Here is a 19,730-nt window from a genome sequence, read left to right on the forward strand (position 1 = left end):
CCTACGCCACTGTATTGCGTCCCCCAAAATGGTGTATTCTTTGCGTTGTCAAAGGCCCACAAGTCCAGTTATTAAATCCTTAAAAGAATTCGATGCCCAACAGCGCGGAAAACTTGAGAATATCTTTGGAACTGTTCTTCCAGAAGAATCCTGGACTCAAGCAACCCTGCCCATAACCCTTTCAGGGTTGGGTGTTCGCCAATGCCAAGACCAGTATAAAGCATCATACGTTGGTTCTGTTCTCTCCGCTGAAGATCTTGTTTCGAAAATAACCGGTAAAAGCCCAAAAAAACTGCCAAGTTTTCGAGGATCTTTATTCCAGTATAGCACAACTGGACATTTCAAACCTCTCACGAAAGACAGTTCAGCATGCTCTTGATAATGAAAAATTTCATGGTCTCAAAGAAAATCTAGATTGTGAGAGAGAATCCGCCCGACTTCTCTCATTGTCTGTTCGACATGTCGGCGCTTGGTTGTCTGCTCCCCCCCATTCCAGCTCTTGGTCTTCATATGGAACAGTGGAGACTTTGGAGAGCTATGGAACCAAGCTTGCTCTTTGAAGCAATCAAAACGATCAAACGATACAAACTCCGATGCGATTATCAAACGTGCAAAAAATTTGTGTTTCCAGGGCCAATATGGCATAGCAGCAAAAGTTTTGGCTTCTGATGGTTCTGCACCAGTCAAAAAGGCAATTCTCGATAATTTGAAAAAATTTCATCCCCTGAAAAAAAGCCTATTGTAGTCAGAAATTTTTCATCACAAGCCTATCAATTCAGTATGAGTTTAGAGTTAGTGCAAATGAGTTTAGAATTAGTGCAAAGTACAGGTTGTGTGTCCCTGTCTACGACGCCGAAAGGAAGTGCCCTGTTCTGTAAAGCAGGAGTTTTTGACATCTATGGGGATCATGCCATTGCGTGTCACGGTCGAGGAGACGCAATTGCAAGACATGACCGGAATCGAGATAAAATAGTGTCTGCTTGCTCATCTGCAAATCTTTCACTAGTAGTGGAAGAAAGGAACCTAATTCCAGAAAGCCAGTCACGCCCCGGAGACATCTTTATCCCGACTTGGAAAGCGGGGAAACCTGCTGCATTTGATGTAACTGTTAGTTCGTCGCTGCAATCCAACTCTCTCACTAATGCGGCTACAAAAGCAGGATACGCACTTGATGCAGCAGATGAAAGAAAATATTGTTTCCATGACGATAACTGCGCAAAAATGGGAATCACATTCGTTCCCTTTGCAATTGAAGTCCTTGGCGGGATATCGGCAACCTTCAAGAAAACAATCAATCGTTTGGCTGTGTTAAGTGACAATCGTTCCTTCCAAGCGCAGGGGTTGTCTGTAGCTTTCTGTAATTTAATGCAATCCTTGTCAGTCACCGCTATTCGGGGATCAGCGGAAATGTTGCTGGCACGGGCTCCCTAGTAGACTATTTTGCTTTTTGGGTTCTCGACCGCTCGGAGGGGAGATGGTTGATCCAGTACTGTTGCAATTATTGTCGACAGATATGATCAAGGGGTCTGCTTCAAGGATTTTGACACGTTCTTTTTGGCCAGATTTAACCAATTCAGAATAAGAAGAGTCCAGATTGGTCCTTTAATGATGAGTCGCCAAAACGATTGCAACAAACGGGAGCCTTATCAATGTGCAGTTCTAGTATTTTTATTCTTACCTGACCAACGTGGGGAGAATAAGAACATACATTTTACATGTGAAAAATAAAAAATGCCGATGAAATGAGATTCATAAACTGTTGATCTGTTATATTGACAACCACCGTTTTGTTAACCAAGTTAATTGTTTTTAATAAAAGATTTGTATTCAGCTTAACAAAAAACTAATACTGTCGTACTCAACTGATTTTCGGTACTGTTTTGCGGGTTGAGGGAACTTGCAGTAGTTGCAGAGCAGTTTCTGCTAGGCAAACCACACTAGAATTATTCTTTTTTATTTTTGACATGCAAGCTTACATAACATTAAACTGGGCAACTATACGCTAGATTTCAAAATAAAGGGATTGAACAGCAAAGCTGCTGGTAACGATAATGTTTTCACGTAAACGGAGATTAAGTTAACAGACACTTAGGTGAAATGATACGCAATATGCATTCAAAATTGTGGAAATTTAGGGGGTAAAGCCAGAAATAAATAAACCATTTTGAATGACAGAGCCCAATGGCCTTCTATTGTGATGCTTTACAATCCGCTTCGTGTGTTTAGATTATAGTTAATGTCACTTACTAACTGAACAATTATTTTCAAACTTGTTATCATTTTTGCATTTTTTTTGTTTTTCATATCCATAAAAGTTTTTTGGCATTTGGTTGCTTTTCAATGAAGGGAAAGGTTGTTAGCAGTTTTTAAACAATGAATGCTAAGAAGTGGTTAAGAATTTTGATATACGTTTGCGTTTTCTTCTAAATTTGACGCCACTTGTTGCCAAAAATAATTTGAGTTTTGCGATTGTACATATTTGCAGCGTGGGTTGTTTTTTTCATCATTTTCTTGAAATGTTGGTGTATGTGTTCTGAAAACTCGTATTGCATTTTTATACTGAATTAAAAAACTTCGCATCATCAATTTCGTTGGTATGTAGCCGGGAGAAGAAAACATTTTTATGGCAAATGTTAAGAGGAATATAGTTAGAGTTTTAAAACTGAAAAAGTAAAAACGCCCAGTGGCAAAACAATTCCCGTAGTTAAAGGTACTTTGTTTTAACAAAAAAAAAATGTTTCATTCTCTAGCGTGAAATTAGCACTGCACTATTTTATCATTGTAAAAGTGTTAATCACAAATTAAGGTCTTCTTAAGTTCAAATACAGTTTGTGAAATTTAAAAAGACAATGATTAAACATGCAAAAACACAATTTAGTTTGAAGTGAGGAAATTAAAGTTGATTCGCTGATTTTGTAAAAAATGTTTGAATGTAATTGAAAAATATAATAACGATAATAACACCATTTTTCAGCCATTTCTCGTGTTGATAAACTTGGCGCCCGTATCGAGGGTTGTCTTCTGATTAATATAGGCAATTTAGAAAATTGTATGTTTTTATGCTCAGAAAAGTGTTCTTCCATTTCGCTTTTGTCTGAAACTGAATGCAAACACGTTTTGCTTCAATAATTTCTGTTTCACTTCATCAAATTTGCACCTATCGAAATTGAATTCACCTACAATACACCTACAATGCGGTGTTAAAATTTTCCATAAACAATGGCGCGATTTTTTTTAACTCCCGTTTGTCTGTGAAATATTTTCAAGGAAAAAATTTATGTTTCCCTGTCAGTTCTGACTTCAGCGTGTTCCTTCGCATTCAAGCAAGTCTCCAGCAGTTCTATCGGAGGATAAAAAACGAAATAAAAACCCTTTTCAGAACAATTATTTTGCTGCAATTACCACCGTTTATAAAAGCGTCCACATTATGAATAATTAATCGTTTTTCGCAGTTTTCGCGGCGGGAAATTTATTTCAGCGATTTGATTGTTTTTGTTTTGCTTCGGCTTCGAAAAGGTGATTTTCCCTTAATTATTCAATTTAATTTCACGCATTTTGCCTCTTCATTTTCTTATTTCAGTTCACGCTTTAGTTTTATTGGTTTTAAAAGCGTTTTTGTATTTGTTATTTTACAGGTGGTAAAATAATAAACTATTGTCTGTGTTCTTTATCCATCTGAAGTATTTTAAAACTAAAAACAGCACAGAACCGTCTCAGTGAATGGTTGTATTGTGCAGTTACTAGGATTATGCATTGGATCTATTCATAACTAAATCGTAATTACTTCAGAAAAAAGACTTATCTTTTTTGTTTGGAATTTCGCGCGCCTCTGGATTTTGAGTTGACCGCTTGGGATTTAACGGGAATTCGCTTAACCTAAATTCACCAACCTCAGAGGTAAATATGTCCTCTTACTGCAAAAATTTTCTTGCTGACAAGCAATTGTTTACATCCAACTTTTTTTTTTGAAAAAGCGGTATTCCGCCCTTTCAAAAAAAAATCGGAGATAAGCACACAAAAAAAACAAAATTGACACACAAAAACGATTTAACTTACAAATTAAATTAAAGGACCAATAAAATTCTTTGATATGAAATTAAAAGCTAGGTCAGCAGTGAACAGATAGATAGAAATAGATAGATAAAAAACGAGTTTTCAGCTAACATTAAAATATCTCAAAGCAAACAATACAAACAATATTTCGGAAACAAACCTTTTCAGTATATTATTAAAAATGTCTCCATTTAAAAGCATCTAAACAGCAATAAATATGGAAAGAGAAAACCAAAAAAATCATACAAAAAAGTTGCGCTGAAATATCACACGATATACTAAGAATTGAGTAATATTTTGCGGAGCGAGTGCACATTCAATGTTTACTGAATCAAATTCTCCAGATGAAATACGCCGCTGAATTTATATGCATATTTGGAAAGACAAATTTTGCAACCAGAAGAAATTTGGCAACTATTTGAGAACTGCAATGAGCAGTGAAGCTGCTAGTAAATGAACACAAAATGTTTTCATACTCGGGAATTTTGTCTACAGGCGCTTAAGTTAACTGATCTGCAAAATGTAAGAATGAGTCTGGAAGATGAGAGGTCAGAATAAAAAAAGCACTAAATATGGCATCGCATAAAACTTTACTGCATTAAAAAAATACAAAAAAGATCAATGTTTGACATTTCCTTCATTTTTCTGATTAAAATTGAACCTCACACGAGAAAAATATAAAAGTAACAAAATTGATGAGCATCGAAAAATATTCATCGTTTGATTATGTGTTGGTTATGAACAGCTAGTGACAATTATTTAAAATGTTTAAGTTTTGACAAAATTCTTAGCTGAGTGTATCGTTGTCAGATGTTTTTAAGAACAACTAAATTGAAAATATAACCCAGGGTTTAAATATTACAAGTTTAAAATGTTATATACAAATTTAGTACAATGTCGAAAATGAAAATTAGTGGTTCCGTTCTTTAAAGGTAAAAATAACTTTTGAAGCCATCATTTTTCCTTTCCAACGGTACAAGTTTGAATTGTTGAAGCAGGTGCTGTCTTAACATGCGTTTAAACTGTGAGCGCGATTTGATGATCCGAACTTCACGCGGAAGGTTTTTCCACTTTTGGATGCCTCTTTTTTGTACTGATTGATGCTCGACCTTAGGAGAATTAACTGTCCGTTTCTGTTGTTTTTTCTTACTAAGACATAAACACTGAGAAAAAACTCTCAGTGCCGTTTGATTTCAGTAATGAAATATTATTCCTAAATTTTGAAACACTCATCTGGCTTGCTAAAAGTTCTGCAGGTAAAATGTCAGATTTTATTAAAGGATCTCTAGATCTCTCATTTTTTTTCTCGTATAGCAAACTTTAATTCACCAAATGATTTGTCGAATAAATCGCTGCATTGCAGAGAAATTCAAGCTCTGAAAAAATAGAGCACCGAAAGTCGAAGGGGAAAGGACTAGGGATTTGAATAGCATCAATCGCGCTTTCAGAGGTAACTGATAACGAATAAGGTATATGGATCTAATCGCTTTGGCCATATTTGATAGAACTTTTTTGAGTTGTATATTATTTTTTATTTTAGAATCAATCATTATACCCAAGCATCTGCCGTCTGCAGTGACTTTTTGGCTTAATTTTTTCACCGAAAAACTATTCGATCGAATTTTTCATTTTCTTTCGAGACACAGATAAATCCACTTTTAACGGTATACATGGTTATTCTGTTTTGCTTTAGATAAATATCTGTTTTCTTCTATTTTCCATTTCGGCGACCTTGTTTCTGCTAAAATGGAAACTTGTGTCATCAGCAAATTGAATCACGTTGAAGATTCCTTGAACCTTTTCTCGAAAATCAATAATGTAGAGAAAAAAAACAAGTGGCCCAAAAACCGTTTTCTGTGGAACACCATTATTTGTTTCCAGCCATTCTGAGTAAACATGATTCATCTTAACACAATGCTGTCTGTTTTTGAGAAATGAAGCAAATAAATCAACTGCACCTTCTTATAAACCGTACATTTCAGTCTTTTTGAGAAAATATTCGTACGATATTGAATTACATGCTTTAGCTCAAAATTAGATGAAAAAACAGCAGCTGAAATCTTTAAGTTATCATAGTTTTCTTGTAATGCTTCGGTTAGGTGTAAAACAGCGTCTGTAGAACTTTTTTGTTTTTGAAATCCAAGCAGTGTACCGTTCAAATTTTTTTTCTGTATAAATTCGTTAACTTGATTGAGAAGTATAAGCTCAAAAAGTTTTGCAAACATTGGACTAATTGAGATAGGCTTATATTTCTATCAATTTTTTGCATCCCCCTTTTTGTAGACCGGACTAATGAAAGCAAGTTTAAAATCTTCTGGAAAATGTTTTGACTAATGCATCTGTTAAAATCAAACTGCAAATGGGCTACGATTGCAAGCATTGCTGCCTTGGTTGCCCAAGCATTAAAAATATTGGGACCCGGCGACCTCTTGTTGTCGAGTGAATCAATGGCATCATAGAATTCCTTTAGTGTGACTGTTTTGAAGCATGACTTTTCCCTAACTTCTATAAAAGAAAAATTTAGAGCGCTGTAATTTTGTTCTTTATTTAAGCCTAAATTTCGAAAACTTCTATGGAGACAATTTGCAATATCAATTTCATTTGTCACTCTTCTTTCGCCATCGACTAGTTTTTCTATAACGAAAAACTCTTTTTCTTCGCCAATTTTCTTTATGAAACTCCATTGTTCTTTACTCGTTGGTTATTCGATGAAAAATTGTTTGCAAATGTAGTTTTGGGCTGTTTTCAAACACCTATCAACGAAAGTTCTCTGATTTTGAAACTGGTATGTGCTTGCTTCGATGGGTTCTTTTTCCAGATATTAAAAAGTCTATGTTCTTCAATTCTACTCTCAGCTCTTTTGTTAGCAAAGGTTTTTCAGCAATTTTTCTTCTGGTTGAAAACTTTTTTAAGTGGGGCGTGCAACCCTAAAGTAGTACTGAAAATTTTTATGAAAACCTTGTACATGTTATTTTCATCTTCACTGTCAAGACTAAACTTATTTGCATCGAACTTTCTTTTGTTTCTACTGATAAAACTTTGCTTCCTAATTTTAACTTCAACAAACAATTGGTAGTGTACAAAACAATCAAGTGATCCACTTCAATTGATGGGGAAAAACCTGGACTTCTTGAATTTGGATTTTGCTGGAAAACCATTGATCGAGTGTTTGGCCTTTAGTGTTACGCCTTGGCTAGTGGCTCGCGTTGGTTTTTCTGTGTTTGATAAAGTAAGTCCAGAATTACTCGCAAATTCGTCCCATAAAGCGTAGACTCTTTTATTGAAATAATTGGGATCATCATCGCCAAAAGGCCAAAATTCGTCAGTGATTGAGTACGCCGAGAAAATTTCAATTTCGTCAATGAATTAGTTTCCCAAGTTTATATTTGGAAAATACGAAGCGATAATTGGGATTTTTTTAACCGATAGCCCAGATATTTCTACCCATAGGGACTCAAAAAAGCTTTCATTAAGTACATTTAGATCATTTCATTGTTTTGAAGATATGTCCCTAGGAACCCAGATGGCAAAACCCCCACCCTTATTTACTCCTGTCTTTGATTACCTTGATTTTGAATAAAATTTGTGTTTCGGATTCAAGAAATTCTCTGGATAAAAATCGATTTCATTCAACCAAGTTTCAGTAAGCATCACTATTGTGTTTTGAGTTCAATTTGTCAAAATTTCAGTGAAAAATTCATAGTTGTTTTTTTAAACTGCGTGCATTGAAGAGGCAAACGTCTAGATTTTTGCAATCCTTTGTAACTATGTCTATCAGCATGTCCGATTCATGAATGTGAGGAAAGGGACCCGGATTTAGATTAATGTCACCATTTAGGAGCAAGCGCTTGCAATGTAGAAAAACAATTTTGCAAACATTCAAAAAACGAAAAATGCGGAACCGAATATATAAATTTTTCATCTGAAGTACTAAGTAACAAAAAACAAAAACTATTAGTTTGGAAATGCTCAATTGTTGCTGACAAAAAACATTAAGTCACACACAACCAAAGGATTGATAAAAAACAATGAATTTGTTGCAGTGCAATGTTGTTTTATGATACAGCAATATTACGCTGTTGACAATATTTCCGGATACTCTTGACAATTTTTTTTTTACCCCAGCCACATTTAAGTGAACACCGTCATTAGATATTTCCGATGTTGTAATGTTCCATTCCAAAGCTCCTACTTTTATCCATTTATATGTTCAATTTAACTCCAAAGCAATAATTTCCAGTTGCTTATTGAACTCCTCAATTTCAATATTATTCGATTCACACCCATAACGTCAATTTTTACTTTGTGAAATTTCAGAAATTAGAGCTCGGTGAGTTTTCAACTTTTTAATTGCTTTTGTAACAGTTTCACATAATTGAGATGCTGCGGCCACCCCCGAAACACCCTTGTCAATACTATTATGACCGGCAGGAAAAATGAGTGATTGGCATTTTGCTCCTGACCAATACACTCCTGATCGATTATTTGTCCCAAATCAAAAATTGTTGCAGAGGGATAATAATGATAAGAGTTTCAGCCTCATATACTCTTAAAGCCTCATATATATATATATATATATATATATATATATACATATATATATATATATATATATATATATATATATATATATATATATATATAAGTATATGAAACTCCAGATCCACCCCCATAACGTACTAGAGGATCTGTAGGTGAAACCATCCCAATCACTGATGAGAGGTTACGCCTATCGAAATCTGGTATTTGCTGAGCGGTGTATTAAATCACATCAACATCTGTGTTAGCGATGCTCGTTGGAGGTTGTACAATTTCAATGTAACCCGCCCTGCGATTAGCTTTTGGGGAGTAATCCGGTTTTTCACAGAGTCAGAGTGTTCAGGGTTTGGGGATTACTCGGGTTTCTCACTGAGTCAGGGCAGATCTAAGTATTCCTAGAGTAAAATAGGCTGCGTGTTTGTCTATCACTTGATCGTGATGTCGCAGCTTGTTCCCAGGGATTGAAATTTATTGACGTTGAAGTACTGAGGCTGTTACCTCTTGAAGAGCGGAAGTTGATGCTGATCCATATGCAGAAAGAGTGTCCATCGCGGTGCGAATGGTGCGGCAATTTCCATGCGACGGCTTCGCGGTGCGGGAAAGTTCGGTTTCATAGGTAAGCTAAGTTAAATCGAGCGAGCTATATTTGAATAGGTTCGATGATAAGCCACTGGCGTTACCCCCTCTTTTCACCTTTAACTCGCTCATCCTCCTTCTGTTTTTGCGTAATTTTCCTGATTATCTCCACTACTAGTCATTCAGTTAGTCATTGTCCTTCCTCGTCTTTCAGCGTACTCTCATGAGGGGGTTCTCTAGTCTCTGGAACCGAAAGTAGCTAACTCATTACTTTTGGATTGCTAGACCTAGCTTGCCTTGTTCCTGGAAATTGGGCGTTCTATTGGAAATTGGGCGAATAATTTTATTGAGAGCAGTTCCTGGTTCTAGGACTTCATACAGACCTTCAAGATTTTTCTGTCAACGCTCAATGCCTTTTAGTTTTCTGGCAATTTTCATTTTTTTGCCTACTCCGTAAAGAGAATGGGGTGTCAGACATTTGAGGAACCTCAAACTGGGAACTCACCATGGGTGTTGTTTTGTTCGCGTTGGCTGGCGTCGCAACTGAACCACAATATTCCCTTCTCCACTGCAAAAACTGTGATATCCCGGGGGGAGGATTTTCCCGGAAAATAACGGGGAAAAGAGTGTAAAGAGTGTAAAAATAAAAAAATTACCCCCTATTTCTCCGCTTAATTAGCGGTGTAAGAGTGTAATTTTAAGAGTGTAATTTTAAAAAATAAGAGTGTAAAATCCAATAATAATTCCACCTTCAATTTTCATTTACACTTTTAGTTTTACACCTTTAAATTATTTTTACACTTTTAATATTCCACCTTTAAATTATTTTTACACTCTTCCACTCTTAATTTCAAAATTACACTCTTGATAATTACACTCTTACACCGCTAATTAAGCGGAGAAATAGGGGTGTAATTTTTTTATTTTTACACTCTTTACACTCTTTTCCCCGGTCCTTATAATTGGAATAAAAGTGTATTTATTTTATTTTTACACTCTTCCACTCTCAATTGTTAATTACACTTTTAATAATTACACTCTTACACCACTATTACACTCTTTACACTCTTTTCCCCGTTATTATCCGGGAAGATCTTCCTACAGCTGAAAATTAACATTTTTAATAAATTTTGAGAGCTGAATTAGGTTAAATACTGTCGGAAAAAATCTACAGTTGAATTAACAAACAACTCTTTGAGATTTTCCAGTATGTTCTGGGTGTGTTTCCCTCCTCCTTCTCTCAACCGGGCTGGGGACCGGCTACGGCGGAGTTACAAACAAACAACTATAGGAGATTTTGAGCAGAGCATTCGGTAAAAAAAAACCGGGCTCAAACTCCATCTCCAAACAAAATAATACAAATTAAATAAAATAACAGCAGAAATTTAAACACTATACATAAATCATCAAAAAGATACATAGAAATGCATACAGATCCGATAAAATTTAAATATTTTTTAAAATAAAGTCAGCGAAAACGTCGAAATTTCCGTGTGAGATATCTACTTTTTTTTGTAGGGCAATTAGGCGAACCATTCTTTTAGCACTACAACCTACATACTAAGTTAGTCTGGAATATTAATTTGGTTCGCTTTCAACAACTCTAAGATCCGACCAAATTTAACTAATTTCTAAAATTTAATAAGCGAAAACGTCGAAATTTCCGTGTGAGATATCTACTTTTTTGTAGGGCAGTTAGGCGAACCATTCTTTTCGCACTACAACCTACATACTACTGGTAGTATGGGATATCAATTTGGTTTGCTTTGAACAACTCCTTGACCCAATGAAAAAGACCTATTTTTAAAATTCGTTATTTGCGAAATTCGCAAATTTCCGTATGAAATACTAACTTTTTTCCTAGGCAAGCTATACCAAAAATTCTTTTTGTTTTACAATCTAGTTACACATGGGATACTCGATACCGAGTTTGGTTCGATTTTAACAACTCCTTGAGCCGACGAAAAAGACCTGTTTTTAAAATTATAATCGCAAAATTATTCGAATTAATCGGAAATTTCCGTATGAAATACTAACTTTTTTCCTAGGCAAGCTATACCAAAAGTTCTTTTTGTTTTACAATCTAGTTACCCATGGGATACTCGATACCGAGTTTGGTTAGATTTGGACAAGTCCTTGACCCAATGAAAAAGACCTATTTTTAAAATTAATTATTCGAATTAATCGCAAATTTCCGTACGAAACACTAACTTTTTTTCTACGCAAGCTATACCAAAAATTCTTTTTGTTTTAGACTCTAGGTACATATGGGATACTCCATACCGGGATTGGTTTGATTTGGACAACTCCTTGACCCGATGAAAGGACCTATTTTTAAAATTCGTCATTCGCGAAATTCGCAAGTTTACAATCCGACCGAAGATTTTGAACCAGACCGAAGAGAAACCAAAAATCGACCACACGCCAACTACGTCCCCAACATGAGGTGCACAAAAAAATCCCAGCGGGGGGGAAACCGACTAACCGGCGTCTCAACGGGGCAGGGGGGGTGCACCTCATGCGGGCCCGAGGCCCTCACCATAGAATAATAGTAAGACTGAAATAGACTTTTTTCCTAGGCAAACTATAGCAAAAATTCTTTTTGTTTTACAATTTAGGTACCCATGGAATACTCAATACCGAGTTTGGTTCGATTTGGACAACTCCTGCTTGACCCGATAAAATTTAACTATTTTTTAAAATAAAGTCAGCGAAAAAGTCGAAATTTCCGTGTGAGATATCTACTTTTTTCTAGGGCAGTTAGGCAAACCATTCTTTTTGCACTACAACCTACATACTACTGGTAGTCTGGGATAACAATTTGGTTCACTTTCAACAACTCCTTGACCCAATGAAATAGACCTATTTTTAAAAATTATTTAAAATTAATTATTCGAATTAATCGGAAATTTCCGTATTAAACACTAACTTTTTTCCTAGGCAAGCTATACCAAAAATTCTTTTTGTTTTACAATTTAGGTACCCATGGAATACTCAATACCGAGTTTGGTTCGATTTGGACAACTCCTGCTTGACCCGATAAAATTTAACTATTTTTTAAAATAAAGTCAGCGAAAACGTCGAAATTTCCGTGTGAGATATCTACTTTTTTTGTAGGGCAATTAGGCGAACCATTCTTTTTGCATTACAACCTACATACTACTGGTAGTCTGGAATATTAATTTGGTTCGCTTTCAACAACTCTAAGATCCGACCAAATTTAACTAATTTCTAAAATTTAATAAGCGAAAACGTCGAAATTTCCGTGTGATATCTACTTTTTTTGCAGGGCAGTTAGGCGAACCATTCTTTTAGCACTACAACCTACATACTACTGTTAGTCTGGAATATTAATTTGGTTCGCTTTCAACAACTCTAAGATCCGACCAAATTTAACTAATTTCTAAAATTTAATAAGCGAAAACGTCGAAATTTCCGTGTGAGATATCTACTTTTTTGTAGGGCAGTTAGGCGAACCATTCTTTTCGCACTACAACCTACATACTACTGGTAGTATGGGATATCAATTTGGTTTGCTTTGAACAACTCCTTGACCCAATGAAAAAGACCTATTTTTAAAATTCGTTATTTGCGAAATTCGCAAATTTCCGTATGAAACACTAACTTTTTTCCTAGGCAAGCTATACCAAAAATTCTTTTTGTTTTACAATCTAGTTACACATGGGATACTCCATACCGGGATTGGTTTGATTTGGACAACTCCTTGACCCGATGAAAGGACCTATTTTTAAAATTCGTCATTCGCGAAATTCGCAAGTTTACAATCCGACCGAAGATTTTGAACCAGACCGAAGAGAAACCAAAAATCGACCACACGCCAACTACGTCCCCAACATGAGGTGCACAAAAAAATCCCAGCGGGGGGGGAAACCGACTAACCGGCGTCTCAACGGGGCAGGGGGGGTGCACCTCATGCGGGCCCGAGGCCCTCACCATAGAATAATAGTAAGACTGAAATAGACTTTTTTCCTAGGCAAACTATAGCAAAAATTCTTTTTGTTTTACAATTTAGGTACCCATGGAATACTCAATACCGAGTTTGGTTCGATTTGGACAACTCCTGCTTGACCCGATAAAATTTAACTATTTTTTAAAATAAAGTCAGCGAAAAAGTCGAAATTTCCGTGTGAGATATCTACTTTTTTGTAGGGCAGTTAGGCGAACCATTTTTTTCGCACTACAACCTACATACTACTGGTAGTCTGGGATATCCATTTGGTTCACTTTGAACAGTTCCTTGAACCATTAAAAACTTTTTAAAGTCTAAGTTTTAACAAAATAATGATCGAAGTCTAGATTCAATAACGTCTAATTCAATATCAATCTGACATAACGGAGGAATACTTTTGCACTAAACGGCAACTAAACCATTAACATCGATTCAATCTATAAAGAAATTAAACAATTTGCTCTAGCAGAGTTTTACGAAAAATACTGAAAGAGAATTTTAGGAAAATTACAGAGTTTTAGGAAAACTACAAAAAAGTCTGGATTGCTTCAAGTCTAATTCAACCTTAATCGTGCTCAAAATGGGTGAGCACATTAATAAAGTAAAGTTTGTTGAGAAAAGGGAAGAGAATAAATTTGTTGTTTATTGAACAGCACTTGAAAACTCGAACTTCGGTCGACTTTTCTACACGATAGCCAAGAGGCTTAAGTTTGTTGTCTTGTCCGTGAAACTCAGTTGACGACAGATCTAACGCAAGCTTGTCAAGAATGTTGTAGAGCTGAACAGCACACAAAATCACCGACTCTTTCTCAAGGAACAACAAAATCTGGCCGACAAGAATTTCGTTCTCCTCAGAAAGTGAAACAAAACTGTTTGCCTCAGATCTTGTATACAATTGGCTGTCCAGGTAGAATTTTCCTCGGTGTCTGCAAAACAAACGAGCCTCGAGAAATTGCTTTTGAAAATTTGAGAGCACATTGTTTCGCTTCATTGAGAAATCGTCTTTAAAGCCGCTTGATTTACCCCTCAAAGCTTCAAGGAATCCGGTAAGATTATCGTTCTTCACCTCCATGCTATCGAACTGTCTATTGCGAATATATCGCTTTACTATAAGGCTGCAGGTATTAACAGTGCCAATTAAAGTCTTTATGAGGTGATTATTGGCACTTTCAAACATAGTTGCAGACGTAGTCCACAAGGGCCCGAAGAATTTGCACTGCCATGCTAGAAGTCGGAGCAGATGGAAATTAATTGAGTCGGATTTCTTTAAAGGATAGCGGATGGACATGTTGTAGCAGAAAGCTTCTAACAGGTAACCACAAAGCTTGGCCTCGTCAACACTTTCGTACATAGAGCGGAGTGCGAAGATTAAGTATTTGAGATTTTGTAAATTGGATTCATGCGCCAAAGAGTTTTCTGGAAAATTTTGGAACACTATTGGGGCAAAATACAGCAAAAAAGTTTTGAGTTCGTTGGCTTTGAAGTGCTCACGGGATCGCAATGACCTGACTGATCGCTTGAATTCGGTGGGCAAAATAACTTGTTTTGTTGCGTCATCAATTTTCTGTACCTCATCGTTGCTCAGTTGCTCAGCAAAAAAGTTGATAATGTCATTTGCAACTCCTTTAAGACACTGGTGCATTGTGTCAACGGGACAGGTTAATAGAAGATTAGGAATAAATTTAAATAAATATGATCGCCCCTTAACTCCGAGTGTATCAATCTCTGGGTCCTTCTCCTTTCTAGCTTTTCTTTCTTCTACACTCCCACTCTCAAACTGCCTTACTAGGTACTCGTGCATCCCAGGATCACGCATTGTGAACGATTGATTATTTAGATACGATCGACCGCCTGGATATCTTTGAACACCTCGCATGGTACACAAGCCGCATCCATAATATCCATTAAATTTTTTCATTTGCAGGACATCGTGCTTGCACACAAGATCTAGTATTACAAAAACAGTTTGAAATTTCAGCTCGTAGTCAACCCCATTCACTTTAATTTTCCTGTCTTTTGATACTTCAGACAGATAGTGCTTAAATATGGAATCCCAATCTATACTTCCTTTGCCATACCACAACGAACATAGGTGGATGTTATCAAAGGAAGAACGCAATTTCGGTGGCAAGTCAGCCAGAGCAACCCAAACAGGATAGGCTGAGCAATCACTAGACTCTTGCACCCTAACTCCATCCGTATTGAGGATAAGTTTCACATTAAGCGCATTTCCATCAAAAAGGGCTGTGAGCTTTAGATCTGTTTTCGTATCAGGATTAGCATAAGCTAAAATTTCTGTTATGTATTTTTCAACATTTTCTTGAAGTTTATCAGCAAAACTCAAGAAAATGACTTCTCCCGTGCCCTTAGTTTCTGTCCCTGCAATCTATCGCTCTGGTAATTTGTTCGTTTCATTTTTACTGTAACTTGGGGCTGGTAAAATGTCTCGCGGGTGAACAATTTTATGCCATGTCAGGAGGTCAAATAAGGCTTTTTCAGGCAAACAATGTCGCGCAGCAATTCCATACAATCCCATTGATGCGTTATGAGCAGTAACATTCGTGTTACAACTCAAGGGGTCTTGCGAGAACACAAACTGGTCTTCCTCGGTTTCAGATTCTTTGCTTGAGTCTTCGTCGGACTCCGATTTAGAAACTGAAGATGCATCTTCACAAGAAGCATCTTCAGGCTCATTTTCAATGCTATCTGGAGTTGTATGATCTGTGGTATTCATCTCATTTTCGTCAAGCACACTTTCCAACTCTGAGGACTGACTGGAATCTACCTGATGAATAAATGTCCGTATTTGTCGACTCGCTGTATCGACTAATCGTCTTTTCACTTTCCTTTTTCTCTGAGTTAAAATTCCTCTTTTTCTCTCCACTTCCAGCAGGTTAGGGGTTCCAGCACTTGATTGACTTGCTGAATATTGTGTTTGGAAACTTTCGTTTTGAGTTGAACTTTGAAACAAATCAATTGGTGTAGCCGGTAACTCGGTGCATTTCGGAGAAGGGCTTGCAACTGGGGGCGTAAAAGACTCCTGAGGATTTCTCGGGGAAACAATATGTTTATCTTTATGTGGACATCTACACTTCAGTCGATCGTCTTTGAACTAGTTTGAACCATAACTTACAGTGATTTCTTCAAAGGGCTGTATCGAGCTAATTACTTTAAGAAAAACGCATTTATTATGCTGAAGCAAGGGGTTGGTGTAACTGAGGAAGAATTGAGTATTAGGCGAGCATGAGTGATTGGCGAAACGAATTGGGCCAAGCAAAACCAACTCATCGGTATCCAACTCACCACGCATAACCGAGAGATCTGACATTTCATCTTGAAGCTCGCAAGGGACGTTTTTGACCAGACCCACAGGAAAAGGTCTAAGGGGATCGATCGATGGCTTGAGAACTCTCCCTGTGTGATTAAATAACCCGAAGCCACCAAAATTGTCTGGTAGGATCTTGAAACCGGCTGCAACAGACTGCTGATAAAGTTCTTTCAAATTACCATAGGTTTTCGCAAGATTTTTGTCATACTGAAGACGCTTTTCAAACTCATTGAAACTATTCAAAGGCAGCATTGACTCGGGAGATACATTGAAGTCTTTAAGCAGCTGACGAACAACTTGACCATCGGCAATCACTAACTCTTCGCAACTTAGCATCACACTGGAAAAGCTTGGACAAGACTTGAAAACGAGTTGCTTTAAAAAAAACTTAAGCTCAAAATTGAGTCAGATAAAAAAACCTCTCATTAATCGAACATCGAACATTGCCTCACATAAAGTGCCTCACCAAGTCTAATTTAATCTTGTCAGCGTAAAACTCTTTAGGAAAGGTGAAGACGAGCTAAATGAACTTGAAGAAAAATGAACTGCAAGGGTAAATTTCTTAGTCTGCAATTATGCAATGAAACAAAGTTCGCAAATCTCAAAATCAATTTTAAAATTACTGCATAAGCTATAAATTAACGTACAAAGTTGTATAAAAAACGTAAATAAAGACTGAGACCGAGCGAGAATTAATCATTTTATCTTATCGAAACAGAACGAATGAACTCGAAGGGTAATTTTCTAAGTTAAATCTGGAATTTCTGCAATTAATCAATGAATCAAAATAAAATGTTTAGTTGTTTGCGCTGGCATTCTTTTTGCGACAGTCTTTGCCGTACTGATTCGCAGCCTTCCTTGCTTCTTCACACGCTAGCTTTGGGGTGTCAGGATACTTCTGCCTCACCACTTCTGAACGAAAAAAAATGCTGAATGAACTTTATTAATCATGCTTTTTCAAAACTTTTCAAATAGTTACGTGGCTTTTTTCAATTTCAAAATTTAGCGACTTATAATGAACGTTAAGGGGAAATCTTAAAAAAGGAAAAAACAAGTTGTCTACAAGAACTAATTAATTACAAAAAATCTTACTGTGAAATTTTTCAAGAAGGTTTTCCGGAGCTTCTGTTCGGCCGTCAGCTTCTTTTCGTCTGGGTGCAAGGATGAAGTTACCACGATCGCTTTCCTCAAATAACTTATCGAACAGTGCTCTGGCAAGTTTCCCAACATCGGTTCCCGCAAAAATGGACATTAAATCCTCGTCCTCATGCAGAACTACTTCAGTGCCTCTGGCTCGCGAAGGATGTTCGTCCACACTCCGGAAACCGTGGACGTCCAACAAACGCAGTTCTTTCAACTCGATAGTCTGAACAAAAATGATGTTACCTAGGTTAATGCAAGGTCTATTGTCAAAGCACGATAAATCTACTAGATAGGGTGAAGTGAAATAAAACAATCCTTCGCATGGAGTAAACTTGCATAGACCAAACTTACTTTCTGCTCAATTCGGGAGCACAGATTTGTTCGTCTCGTCTCATCTCTCTTTTTCTGTTCTTCGAAGGCCTTTCTCAGCTCATTCATTTCTAGAGCATGCTGATCTAGAAACTCTGCGAGGAGCGGGCAATCTGGTCCACAGTCATTGTCTTCTGCAACACTGCCTGCACTGTTACCAGGGAGAGCGGCAGATGGACAGGGTTGAGACAAAGCAACTACTTCTTGTTCCTACAGGCAAAGAGTCATCAGATCGGACAATTCCCTAATTGAACTAGGATAGTTAGCCAGTACACCATGCAAAATGTTAAGTATTTTTTGGCCTAAAACGCTTGTTTTTCTCCATTGAAAAAATTACCTGGTCACAAGTGTTGCTTTGTACGACAGCTGGTTGCTGACTGGCACTCGACTTCGATTTCTTTGAAGTCTGTCCACTGTCTTTTCCGAGACTTAACTCCGCGCTCGTCATTATTGGAGGACGAGAAGAACTCAGGAAGTCAACTTCAACCATTGAAGCTTTCGATGATGTGAGCACTTTCTTTCTCAAGTCCGATGGCCATTTTCCTTCTTCAAGCTCCGCCTTGTAATGTGCCATCTCCTGTTCCACTTTCTTCGCAGGACCTTTTTGTGAGCAAGCGACAGGGGTACTCGTTATCCTTTATCTTCAGATCGTAGCACTCTCCCTCAATCATGCTTAGCTTTTGAGATGCCTTGAGTTTTGAGGGCCACTTTGTACTACTTAAACTCAAAAGCATGAGTTCCTTGTCAACAAACAACCAGGCCATATTACTCGACACGAGGTGAGCTTTGACCGCGTTTTCCCTTTCAGCTTCAGAATCCGTATTGAAGCTTTTTTTCGCTTGATCATGACGAGTTCTTTTCATTTTCAACAATCTGAAAAAACTCAGCTAAATTACGAGACTGAAAATAAACTTCTTGAAATAATAACAAGCTCTAACAATTCTCTAAACTTTTCATGAAAACTAAGTACTGAAAATCTAGACTTAATAAGTCATTGTAATTGTAATAAATTGAAACAAATTGGAAAAAGAGCACCTTGTAAAGAAAACTGAGTTAAACAAATCTTGACAAAACAAATCATTCTCAGAAAACAACTGTCACTGCAAAAAGCACCTTTCAAAGGAAAATCAGTACTCTAAATCTAAAATCTTTCCAACAAATCTTCCAAACAAGCTCGTTACTCATTCATCGCAGTTGCAGAACCTTCATGGTCATCACTATCTTCCTCATCCTGACTCTCCCTGTTGGTGTCTTCAGTATTTGGTGATACTTCGTCAGACGCGCCTTGATTTTTCTTTAACTTCTTAGCTGCCTCCTTCTTCTGTTGATCGCACCAAAAAGGATCGCTCATCCTCTTTCTATACCTCAAGGAGTCCATGCCTGATCGGTTTGCTGATGTCCGAGCTTCTGAGTATGCGTCTGGCCAAATACGAGCGGGAAAGTTTTTCTTCGCCAGGACTAAAAAATTTCAAGTGAGGTTTGTAATACACATTACACTACATATTAAAAGCAAAAAATTGTTAATCTTAACAGTTCATTGTTCCATCAATTTTTTCAATAAGATCCGCCCCATTATTATCTCTTTTAAGTCAAGATTTTAAGACAAACTCAACCTTTGAAAATTTTTGTTCTCTTTGGCGAGGTAGGCTTTCTCACTTCACTGTCTCGCGTGGGTGAAATAATTTCTCTCTGCAGGCCTTTTTCACACCACACTGCCACTCGCAAGATTTTACCATACTGCTCAGGTCTGTC

The 19,730-nt window shown here is 37.0% G+C and overlaps 1 protein-coding gene across 3 annotated transcripts in view; it reads left to right on the forward strand.

The window, feature by feature from the left end:
• Positions 1-19,730, forward strand: part of LOC142337499 (uncharacterized) — a 129,968-nt gene that overhangs the window by 54,686 nt on the left and 55,552 nt on the right. The window contains exons 1-2 of one of the 3 annotated variants that reach the window (XM_075386775.1): positions 3,648-3,897; positions 8,097-8,383. The exons of 1 other annotated variant lie outside the window; for it this stretch is intronic. The gene's annotated coding sequence lies outside the window, so the exon portion shown is untranslated. Of the gene's footprint in view, positions 1-3,647; positions 3,898-8,096; positions 8,384-19,730 lie in introns of those variants that run through there. One more of the 3 variants, XM_075386773.1, reaches the window with a different exon arrangement.

Source organism: Convolutriloba macropyga, chromosome 4 (genome assembly GCF_964194025.1).
Source record: "Convolutriloba macropyga chromosome 4, txConMacr16.3, whole genome shotgun sequence".
Lineage (NCBI taxonomy): Eukaryota > Metazoa > Xenacoelomorpha > Acoela > Convolutidae > Convolutriloba > Convolutriloba macropyga.